This window comes from Echinops telfairi, unplaced genomic scaffold (genome assembly GCF_000313985.2).
Source record: "Echinops telfairi isolate 266 unplaced genomic scaffold, ASM31398v2 ScPeMD7_3533;HRSCAF=4204_0, whole genome shotgun sequence".
NCBI lineage: Eukaryota > Metazoa > Chordata > Mammalia > Afrosoricida > Tenrecidae > Echinops > Echinops telfairi.
The window spans coordinates 266098-276811 of NW_022107431.1; positions in this window are offsets into that span (position 1 = coordinate 266098).

Sequence of the window (10714 nt, forward strand, 5' to 3'; positions counted from 1 at the left end):
GAGGAGCTGATGCCAGGGGCTTAAGTGGAGAGCAAATGTTTTGAGAATGATGAGGGCAATGAATGTACAAATGTGCTTTGTATGTATGGATTGTGATAAGAGTTGTATGAGCCCCTCATGAAATGATTTAAATCAAAAAAGAAAGGGGCATTCTAAATGCAGTCTTGAGTGTGACAGGCCAGCATCCAGACACAAGAGATGGTGGCATCTCCAAGAACTCCCCATGCTGCAGCACATGACACCTGGGAGCTGCAAGTGCCTGCCTCTTGCAAGTCACCCATGGGTACTGTCTTAAAGGGGACACACACCACTGCCCAGAGTTCACGTCCGCTCCCCCACCCCCCTGCCTCCTCAGTGCAACCTTGATTGACACTCATTTGCTCAAATCTATGCATTGTCCCTTTTGGAGGACCCCAATCGGAGTCACCTCAAAAGTGTGGGACGGAGGTGGCCTGGACTAAGCCGAGAATTGAAGCCCTCGAGTTGTGGTGTTGTGGAGAAGAGTGCCTGGCGCAGGGCAGCGGTCAGTCACTCCTTCGGAGCGAGGATGGAAGAATCCTGCTCACTGTGGACAGGGAAGGACGGCTGCTGGCGATGCAGGCCGGGGCCCACGGGAGCCTCCCTGAGATGGACCAGCACAGGGCCACTTGGACCAGGCACACCATGGGCACCAGGGTTCTGCTGGCCTCGGGATGTGTTGTCACGGCAACCATCACACCAGCTGGACGGGGTCTCATGGCAGAGGAAGCGGGGAGGCCTTCAGGGACCCCTTCTCTGGGCGAGCTCTCTCTGCACAGGGAGTGTACTGTGGTCTCAGTTTTTCAGCCCCTGCAGGATACCACCCCACCCCCCAGTTCCAGGGGTGCAGCCTGCCTCACATCCAAGTGCCGCCAGAGGACCTGGCAGACATCCATGCCCTTCTCAGGGGGGCTCTACTGAGACTCAGACAAGTCTGAGGGGTTCTCTGCACCAGCAGTCCAGGCTCTGGCCGACGTGGTTGCTTCTCCTTGGGGACTCAGAAGCCTTTTGCGACCAGAGAAGGTGTCTTCCACCCATGCTGCTGTTCAGGGCACTGCAGTGCTGGACGAAGAGGCTGTTAGATGGGTGTGCTGAGGGGGTGGGGCTGGGGGCAGGGCTCAGCCATCCTCCCTATCCTAGTGGGGACGGACATGCTGGGGTGTAGGGACACTCCCCACAGGGTGTGGGGGGACACTGCTTGTCTGCAGGTAGTAGGAGACCAGGAATTCACATGTCAGGCCACCCGAGGGAGTGGCCTCATACTTCACCGACAAAACCATTCCTAGCAAACTATGGCTTCTGCCTAACGCAGCCAGGTGTCGTTTGAACAATCTGTCATGTAATTTGAAAAGATTTAAAACTTTTTGGCACCTAAACTCAGTATGATGGTGCAAACCATTTGAGAGAGGACAGAGGTGGGTGGAGGATAACTTGTCCTTTTTTCAGTAAACTCTTCTTTAGAACTACCCCGCCCACTGTGTGGCAGCATGTCCACCACGTGTCCACGGTGCCCACAGCCTGAGCAGGAGCAGTGTCAGAGATGCAGGTGGGTCAGGCGTAAGGCCGGCATGGGAAAGGGAGGCCAGCACCGGGGCAGCAGCTAGCTGCCTCGCCATCTGCATTGGCTGTGCCACCCCCACTTTCAGGAGTCTCAGGGAGCTCTTCCACAACCAAGCCCCAGATGCCCTCTTCCCCAAGACCGGCCTCGTCCACCAAGATGCAGCAGAGAGGGCCCATGCCCCAGGCTGAGGATCTCTGTGCTCACGGCTGGATTGAAGCTCCTGGTCACAGCTGACAGGTATGTATCCACACTCCCCATCCCCAGTGTGGCTGCCTGGCAGTCAGGCTGCATCCTCCCGAAGCTGCTGCGGGGCACGAGGCCCGTTACCTCTGACCCAGGAACCTCAGATTTGCAGCCAGGCAGACAAGGTTTCCATTGGTCAGGGAGGACAAAGGTTCCAGGACAAAGAGGTGGCTCACAGAAGGCATGACCAGTGGCTTTGAAGGCAACTGCTATCCAACCACATGCTTTGGAAAGCCTGCTAGTGCCCTGTTGGACTGGTTTAAAACCCCACTTGGAACTAAGCGTTGGGCTGCTTGTGCCTAAATTGTGGGAGAGGTGTTGATGAGGGGCTTGAGCCGCTGGATGCAGAATCGATGCTGTGAAATTCCACCTAAGTGCCCTACCTAATCCACAATAAAAATTCATTTATTAAAAAATAAAAAAATTAAATGGGATTTTACAGAGGAATCTTGATCAAAAGGGGGGAAATATGGAACAAAATTCATATTCTCAAAGACTCCAGACTTTCTGGAGCTAGGGAAGCTGAGTGAAGAACTGAAACTATTGCGCTGAGATAATTTTTCAATTCTATCCAAAAATATTTCCTGGCATCTTCTTACAACCAAACAGTCATTTAGCTTCACTGGTAAAAAGTTTCTCCTCTGGCGTTACACTCTGACAGCAGTGACTGAAAGCTTCGCCAGGAAACTTGGGGACACCGAGCTTCAATCAACGGAGAGAAGGAGGGTGAGAGGGGGCACAGCCCAGAGAGCATCACCCATGTCCCTCAAACGCTGTCCAGAAACGGTTGGATTGCTGTCTGTTCGCTGGGTGTATTCTCAACAATAAGCCCCCTCCCCGTCTCCACCTCTATCTGATTGGTGGAAATCAGGGCCTCTCACTTCATTCCCCCAGAGCCACGTCGGCAACAGAACCTTGCATGCTGACTGCCGTGTCCCAATCGGCACTGTCCAAAACGGCAGCCGCTGGCCAGTGTGACCAGTGTGGCTGAGTTTCAGATTGTTTTTAGTCATTGGAGCTGAAATAGCCACTTGTGGCTCATGTCCACTACCCCAAAAACACGTCTGCTGGGACACGGTCAGAGTAGCACCCAGTGACGGCCACTGTCTTCCTCTTCTGTCTGCTCCAGGTGCCCGTCCGTGAAGACCTGGCTATCTCAGTGCTGATGATGGGGCGAGGGGGGTGGGGGTGGGGCTACATGGGTGCTCAGATGGTCTGTGTTTGAATCCTGACTGTACTTCCTGTGTCCCTGTGGGTCATTGCTTCACGTCCTTGTGGTAGTTACATAGTTTTGTGTCAACTTGAAGTTATACAAGTGTAGAGGTGGAGTCTAGCCTGTCAATCAGGTCACAGCCTGATGGTGACTCCTTGTGGGCATGACCTTTTCATAAGGAGGGACCTGGGGACCTCTCCTTCTCTCTCTCTGCCTCACCTTCCTGCTGGGAAACCACTCCAAGACCTGCCAGAGCCCTGGAGACGTGCTCACAGCCATTGGATTCACAAGACTCTGCACTCGCCGGCCTGTGGTCTTCTTGCATTCTGCATCATTGCCTGTGGCTGTGTGAGTCTGAAGAGGGACTTAGGGACTAGTATTGGACTTAAAGACTTGCGTGAGACTGGACTGGGATGTTCTCTTAATACATAGTTACCCCTTGATATAAAGCCTTTCTTATACATATTTGAGGGTTTCTGGACTCATTTCTCTAGCACAGCCCTACAAAGTGATTTGTGTGGGTTCTAACCCTGGGAAGTTGTGGTGACACACTGGGGGACTAACCTCAAGGTCAGCAGCTCCTCCTCACAACTACCAGCTACTCTTTGGGCGAAAGAGGAGGCCTTTTACTCCCCTCAAGGGTACAGTCTTGGAAACCCACAGGGGCAGGGCTACCCTGTCCTGTGGTGAGAACCCGTAGTTCCTATAAACAGGAATGAGACTCTCGGTAAATGTCATGAGCTCTGATGAGTCTATGCTGAAGTCTGCTGTAATCCAGAACTGTGTAGTTCAAGCACAGCAGCATGAAGCACCATGCAGGCCTGCAGGAGCTCCAAGGCCTAGCTCCTCAATGACCTTTAGGCTTCACTGGCTGATGGGTGGTGGCGTCCTCGAGGTGTGTTGGCCTGGAGCCCAACCTGGGTCTCCCACATGGCAGGTGAGAAGTCTACCCCGAGCTACTACTGCCTCCACACCGGAGTAGGCTGGAGAGACATGATAGGGAAGTTCACTGTTAGTCAGGACAAGGTCTGGGGTCAACTGCAGATCAGACCATCAATTGCTCATATGCTAGTTCATGTTGGAGCTAAAGAAAATTAGAATAAGAATATGAGAGTCAAAATAGATGCCACCTGAATTTAGAGCAGCTCAAGAATAGATTTAGCACACTGAGCACTAATGATCTACCCACTAACGGGCATGGCATCCGGGACATGGTACACAAGGAGGACAAAGGTCATGCGAAAGAAAGAGAAGACCAGATGGATGCCAGAAGAGAGCCCGGAGGTTGCCCTTGGGCGTAGAACCCCCTGCTACGGAGTTGATTTGGACTTGGAGTAACACTGTATAGGGCTTCTGAGGCCATACATCTTACAAGGAGAGAGAGCCTCATCTGTCTCCCTCAGAGCCACTGGGCTGAATGTCTGGCCGTTCGGTTAGCAGTCCACGCTCACCTGGTACTGCGCCTTTGAGTGCAGACTAGTGAGAGCGGAAGAAATAAATGATACAGCGGAAGATCTAAACAGAGGGTTTCAGAGAACAACGTCAGAGAGCCAAGTAAAGTACTGTAAGGAAATGTGAAGAGAGAGACCTAGAGTTAGTGATCCAAAAGGGGAGAACAGACTCAAACTTTCTCAAATGGAAAGAATTGGAGAAACGGTTCAAGCTTTGAGTTGCATGGTTGAAGAATTCTCTGGGCAAAAATTGAGCCCTGCAGGGAGTATCAAAAGAAGATGAAAGGACTAAAGAGAGCCACTGTCCCAAAAAAGAACTGATTGACAGGCAAGCATTTCAGGAGGTAGCGTAGGATCAAGATCTGGTGGTGCTGAAAGCAGAAACCCAAGCTGCACTGAAGGCACCGGTCCAGGAGCCGGTGGAAGGCCAGTAGAAATGCAATGCTGGAAGTACACACTGGTCGCTGTTGGGAACTTTGGGGGCATGGGAGGGGTGTGCCGAAGAGATATGGGGAGTGGAGAGAGGAACCTTGGGTTGGGTGCACAGGGAGGAGGGCATGGGGCAGAGGATGAGGATGTTGGGAGGAGGAAGGGGGAGGACATGGGGAGGGATGCAGGCAGCAGGGGTGTGGGGGGAAGAGGGTGGGGCATGGTGGGAGCATTCATGAGGGATGAAGGCATGGGGAGGAGCATAAAGTAGGGGCAGGGGCATGATGGGGGTTGCACTGCATGGGGACTGGCTGCCTCACAGGGCCCCTTGGTGTCTGTGCAGAGCCAGGGTGCTCCTGGAGAAGCACACAGCTCTTCCCACAGTCATGGGGTGCGTGCATGACAAGCCGGGCTGGCAGGTGTGGGCGCAGCTGGCCCCGATTCACCACTGGTCTCCTTTAAGCATGCGTTCTGTGGGGACGGGGGCCCTTGCTGAGCCATTCTGCTCAGAAATATTCAAGGAATGTTTTCTGATCTCCCTCGTTACAGCAGCAGACGTGGTGCTTATTAGCTGAGTCATGGGGACTGTGGCCGATCTGGGTGCTGACGTGTGGGTGGGGGGATGAGCTACATGTCGGGGCCTCGCAGCTGCTATGAGCGAACTGCTGGCTCCCCACTGGCGTCCTTGGGGCACTGCTTGTTGCAGCCTAGGTTGGGGCAGGCTCAGAGATGGAAGGAGCTGCACAAAGTCTCGGGTGAGCCGTCCACAGTGACAGGCTACCAAGACTCTGGGAGGGCACATGCGCATGTACGTGTGTCTTGTGAACACACCAGGATGCCGGGGCCCTGGGGGCTGCGCACAGCACTGTGTGGCTGTACCTCTCACTGGCAAACATTTGCAGGGAGACTGTGCCCCGTACTGCATGAGCAAAGCAACAAGTGTCCCGTGCTTTCCGCAGCACGGTGCTGCGGTGCCAGGCGGGGAGGGCATGCTCCTGTGCGAGTGAGAAATCAGGGCCCACTCTGGGCACCTGGACTCGGTTCCAGCAGGGTCCCTTGGGCTCCGTGGCTCCAACCCAGACTTGGAGGCAGGCACGCATGCAGTGTACACCGGGGTCGACGCGGATGCTGAGGCACTCGGTTGTCACAGCTCTGTGTGCTCACGGTGGTGTGCTCAATGTCACTGGGCTCAATGATAGTGTGTCACTCTGGGTGGACTAGAGAAACAAATGTCCCAGACACTCATATGTACATAAGAAAGAGTTTATATAAGGGGTAATTGTATACTAAAGAAACATCCCAGCCCAGTCCAGATCAAGTCCATAAGTCTGATATTAGCCCCTATGTGCAATACCAGTCTGTAAATACCTCTTTAGACTCATGAAACACATGCAATGACACTGAATGCAGGAAGATCACAAGCCAGTGGGTGGAAAGTCTTGTGGATCCAGTGGCGGTGGAAGCATCTCAGTGCTGGCATGGGTCTCCTTGTGGCTCCTCCAGCTCCAGGACTCTGGCTCGTTCAGTGGAGCTCCATGTGGCTTGTCAACAGGAATGTGTAGCAGAGTGTGTGTGTCTGGCTGCCAGTGAGCTCTTTATCTTCTTAGTGCCTCCAGGTGAGGTCATCCAGCTGCGACCTGACAGACAGGCTAACTTCCACTCCTTCACTCTTAATTGTCTTAAGTTGACACCAGATTATGTAACGACCACAGATAGCAACAGGCGTTTTCAGATGAGAAAGAATGTCACCCCCCAGTAAGGAGCTTGTTCGTCCCTGATGCCACCACATCCTGGGATACAATTCTGTTGTCTCTCCCATCAGACCTGGCATTGGGCTGGTGTCACCCAGGCACTTCTGGCTCACAGCAGCTCCTCCAGTGTGCAAGGCAGGGTGAACCTGTCCTTTTGCACCGTCTGAACAACTGAGCCCGTTGTCCCAGGCAGTCGCAGTGCAAATCCAGCTCATTTAGGGACTGCCATCTACTCTGCCAAACATGATGTCCTCCTTCAGGGGCAAGTCCCCTCTCATAACGTGTCCAAAATGTATGAGATGGAGTCTCATCGTCCTTATTGCAAGGAGCATTCCGGCTGTGCTTCTTCCAAGACAGAATTCTCTCTGCTGGTAGTCCACAGCATAGTCAACATTCTTCACCACCGTTCAGAGTTCAAAGGAACCCATTCATCTCTGTTCTTTCTTATTAGTTTGCCCACCGCTGTGATGCATCAGAGGTGATTGCTCTCAAAGTGACATCCTTGCTCTCAAACACTTTCAAGAAGGTCTTGGGCATCAGGTTTGCCCAATGCAATCAGTCATTTGGTGTATTGACTGCTGCTTCCATGAACATTGACCATAGATCCAAGTAAAATGAAATCCTTAACAAGTTCGATCTTTTTACATTTAGCATGCTATTTTTTATTAGTCAGTGGTGAAAATGAAAAAAAAATATGTTGAAGTGCAACCCGTCCTGAAAGCTATAGTCTTCAATCTTCATCAGCAAGTGCTTCTAAGTCCTCTTCACACTCAGCAAGCAAGGCTGTGTCCTCTGCAGATCACAGGCTGTTAATGGAACCCCTCCAATCCTGGTGCCCCACTCTTCTTATATAGTCCAGTTCCTTGGAATATTTGCTCAGCATACAGATGGAATAAGTACAGGCAAACGCTGAAGGCAGTCTGTGGGTGGGGTCCTCATGAGGGTGGGAGGAGCCACGCCTCGAGTCCTCAGACATGCCCACATTGTGAGGGCCATCCCCCCCTTGGAATGAGTAGATGGTAGCCATTGTGGTCTTTCCCAGGAGAGGCAGCGGTTCTGTCAGCTAAGAAACCAGGAGCTCAACACCAGAGGGTTGTGTCCACAGTCAGAAACCCACCACCCAGGGGGCTGAGCCCACCAACCACCCAGGGGGCTGAGCCCACCAGCCAGATCAACCAATGGCTCTTGAATGGCTGTACTCACGGTGGCCTGGTCTGGGGGGCGGCTGATTATGGGGAGCCAGGCCATCCTTCCAAGCACCTCTGGTGGCTTAGAAAGGTCAACTCTTAGATCAGCAGCTGAGTCTACAATGGGCCCCTCCCCAAGCTAGAGGAGGATGCGCCATGGGGAACTAACCTCCCTGCTTCCAACACCCTTTCCACTAGTGTCCCCAGCCGCATGCAGGCGGCAGAGAAGGAGAGAACCACTTCTCTCTTCGTCTGGAAAAATCCATTCCACAGTTTCACCACTCCTCTCTGGCAAGTCCGGTTTTAAATCCCTTTATCTGGAGACAAACAGAAAGTGTGTGCTTGTGGAGAATAATTTGAGCTGATATTCTTGCCAGCTGTTAAAGGACACATGCAAAAAGCCCCCAAGTTGGTGACATCTGGTCGGCATCGATGCTTTTTAACAGAAGCTCCTTTTCCTCAGGGGTGGGGGTGGGGTTCCAAGAAGACACACCTCAGAACCCAGTCCCCTTACCCTCAGCCCTGGCAGCTCCCACACAGCCTTTGACACGGGGGTGGGGGGTGGGGGGTGGGGTGGAGGTGGGGGTGGAGGTGGGGGTGGGGCCCGGGCAGCCAGGGAGAGACAGGAGCGAGAGACCACTGACCACAGCAGCTGTAAGGGAGTTGCTGCCGCAGCGCAGCTGGGCACCGTGGTGTGAGAGGAGCCCTAATGGACAAAGGCCGTGCAGCTGCCCTCCTGGGCAAGCTTTCACCCCGAGCTCCCCCCAAGTCCCTGTCTGCTGAGATGGACAATGTTTGGGGACAGGGAGCCCCCTGCTCTCTCCACCGACCCAGGTGGCTCTTTGTGCACATCTCTCTCTCTCTGGCCACTTGCGTTTGAGGGATGGAGGCTCTAACCCTTGATGTCACAGGCAACTCCTGCCAGGGAAGACCGGCTTGGCTCTGTGGAGGGTTTCTCTGCCGGCTCTGCAGAAGGCCTTTAAAGGGAAATGCCCTCGACTTTCATCCTGCGCCTCACCCGAAGAGAGGAGGGGCTCCCTTAGAAGGGCACAAGGTGCACCCTCTGACCCACAGCAGAAACCCCTGGTCTGTCGGATGCACCACACACCTGCTTGTCTGGCGGGCAGGGGGAGGGCCAGGCTGCTCATCTCTCAAGTTCCCTCCTCCTCTGGGACCTCAGCTGGATCCATTGTGGCTCCTGGATTAAGCAGTGGCCTAGGGTGGTGTGGGGGTACAGAGGGCAACAGGGAGGAAGGGGGACAGTGCTGGGGTTCAAACTCGCCCCAGGCTCTTCTCCCAACATGCTGAGAATCCTCGCCCCAAGCTGGAGGGACTGCAGTGGCCAAAGACGGACTCAAACAGGCCAATGACCATAAGGGTGTTGCTGGACCAGGATGTGAGGATGGTGCTGGACCGGGTGGTGCCTCCGTCCCTGGACATGGGAGTGGTGCTGGACTGGGCGGTGCCTCCATCCTTAGACATGAGCCATTAGCCGAGTTGACAGTAACAAACGCAGGACCCAAATGCAGCTCTCTGGCCGGAACGACCTGCCTCGCTAACGGTCAGTACTGACTGTGCTGAGCCATCATCAGAACATGTGGGAGCTGGCCCTTCTGGGGAGAAGGCATTATGAGCTGAGGTGGCCAACAGCTGTGTTGGGTGGGCCTCCTCATATGCCCAGTCACCTCTTAGCACCCACGGAGAAACCACGACCCTGCTGTGGAAAGCAAGGCGTTTCCAGTGACGCTCTGGGAAGTGCGGAGAAGGAAACCCCTCAGCTCTGTGTCCTCAGCCACGGCCAACTGCGGTTTCTGTGCGTCGCCCCCTCTGTGTGCACTTCTCGCTGCGCTGTCACCACGGAGAGAGGAGGCAACCCTGCCTGGATGATGGCTCCTGTGTGGCTGTCAGTCTCCATGCAACACCTATCGGGCACTTGTACCTGTTTTGACAGGGTGACCTGCCACGTTCACACAGCCCCCCCACCCCCGCCCCCCGGGCTGGCTGCAGTCAGAGGGGATGGGCGTGCTTCCCTGGACCACACGGCACATCTGCTTCTCAGAAGCCGGGGGCACCGCAGTGCCACCAACATAGGAGGCTCCCTGCTGCCCACAGCTCTCCCAGCATTCGTAAGGTGGGAGGTGAACACTGTTTCCCTGGGTGGCACTCATCGGCAGTTCCCCATGAAAGGGGTACCGCTTCCTCACGCTGGTCTAACGGGGCTCGCTGGGCTTCCTGTCTTCTCTTGGAGCAGGCCTCACACTAAGCAGCCCCTCCCAGGGCCGCTTCGGCCCCAGGAGGCTCTCCGGGTGTGTCAGGCGCGGGTCTTCTCCACCTCTCCATTCTCAGAGACCCTCTGGCCATCTTTCCCTGGACCCGGGTGGAGTTTTGCTTTAATCTCTTTGACCACTTTGTGGATCAAAGGGGTTTCTGTTGCCAAAGCGAGCAGCTGCCCAGTGTTGGGTGACCGGTGTGCAGGCCCCGGGCTGACTGCAGCCCTTCGGAGACACGTGTGCTGTGCATCTGTGCAGCCTTGGCAGGCGAACTGTGGGGACTCGCGCCTGGCCTGTCTCTGAAAAGCTGGATGAATCACAGGATACCAGGACAACCTGCTCTTCTGGGGCCCAGCCACGCTGGAGGTCGGTGGGGTGTGTTCCGGGGTGGGGTGCCTTGCGTTGTGGACAGTGCAGACTCCCCGGGGTGACAGATGGCACTGAGAAGGGCACGGTTCTGTTCTCTCTAGCTTCGTGGGTCACAATGCAGCTGTCCCTGCTGAAGCTGGGCAGAGGTGGGCAGTGGCTCTGTGAGGGAGGTGGCCCGTGGGCAGGGAGGGCGGGGGGAGAGGCCCTTCCCCACAAGAAGGC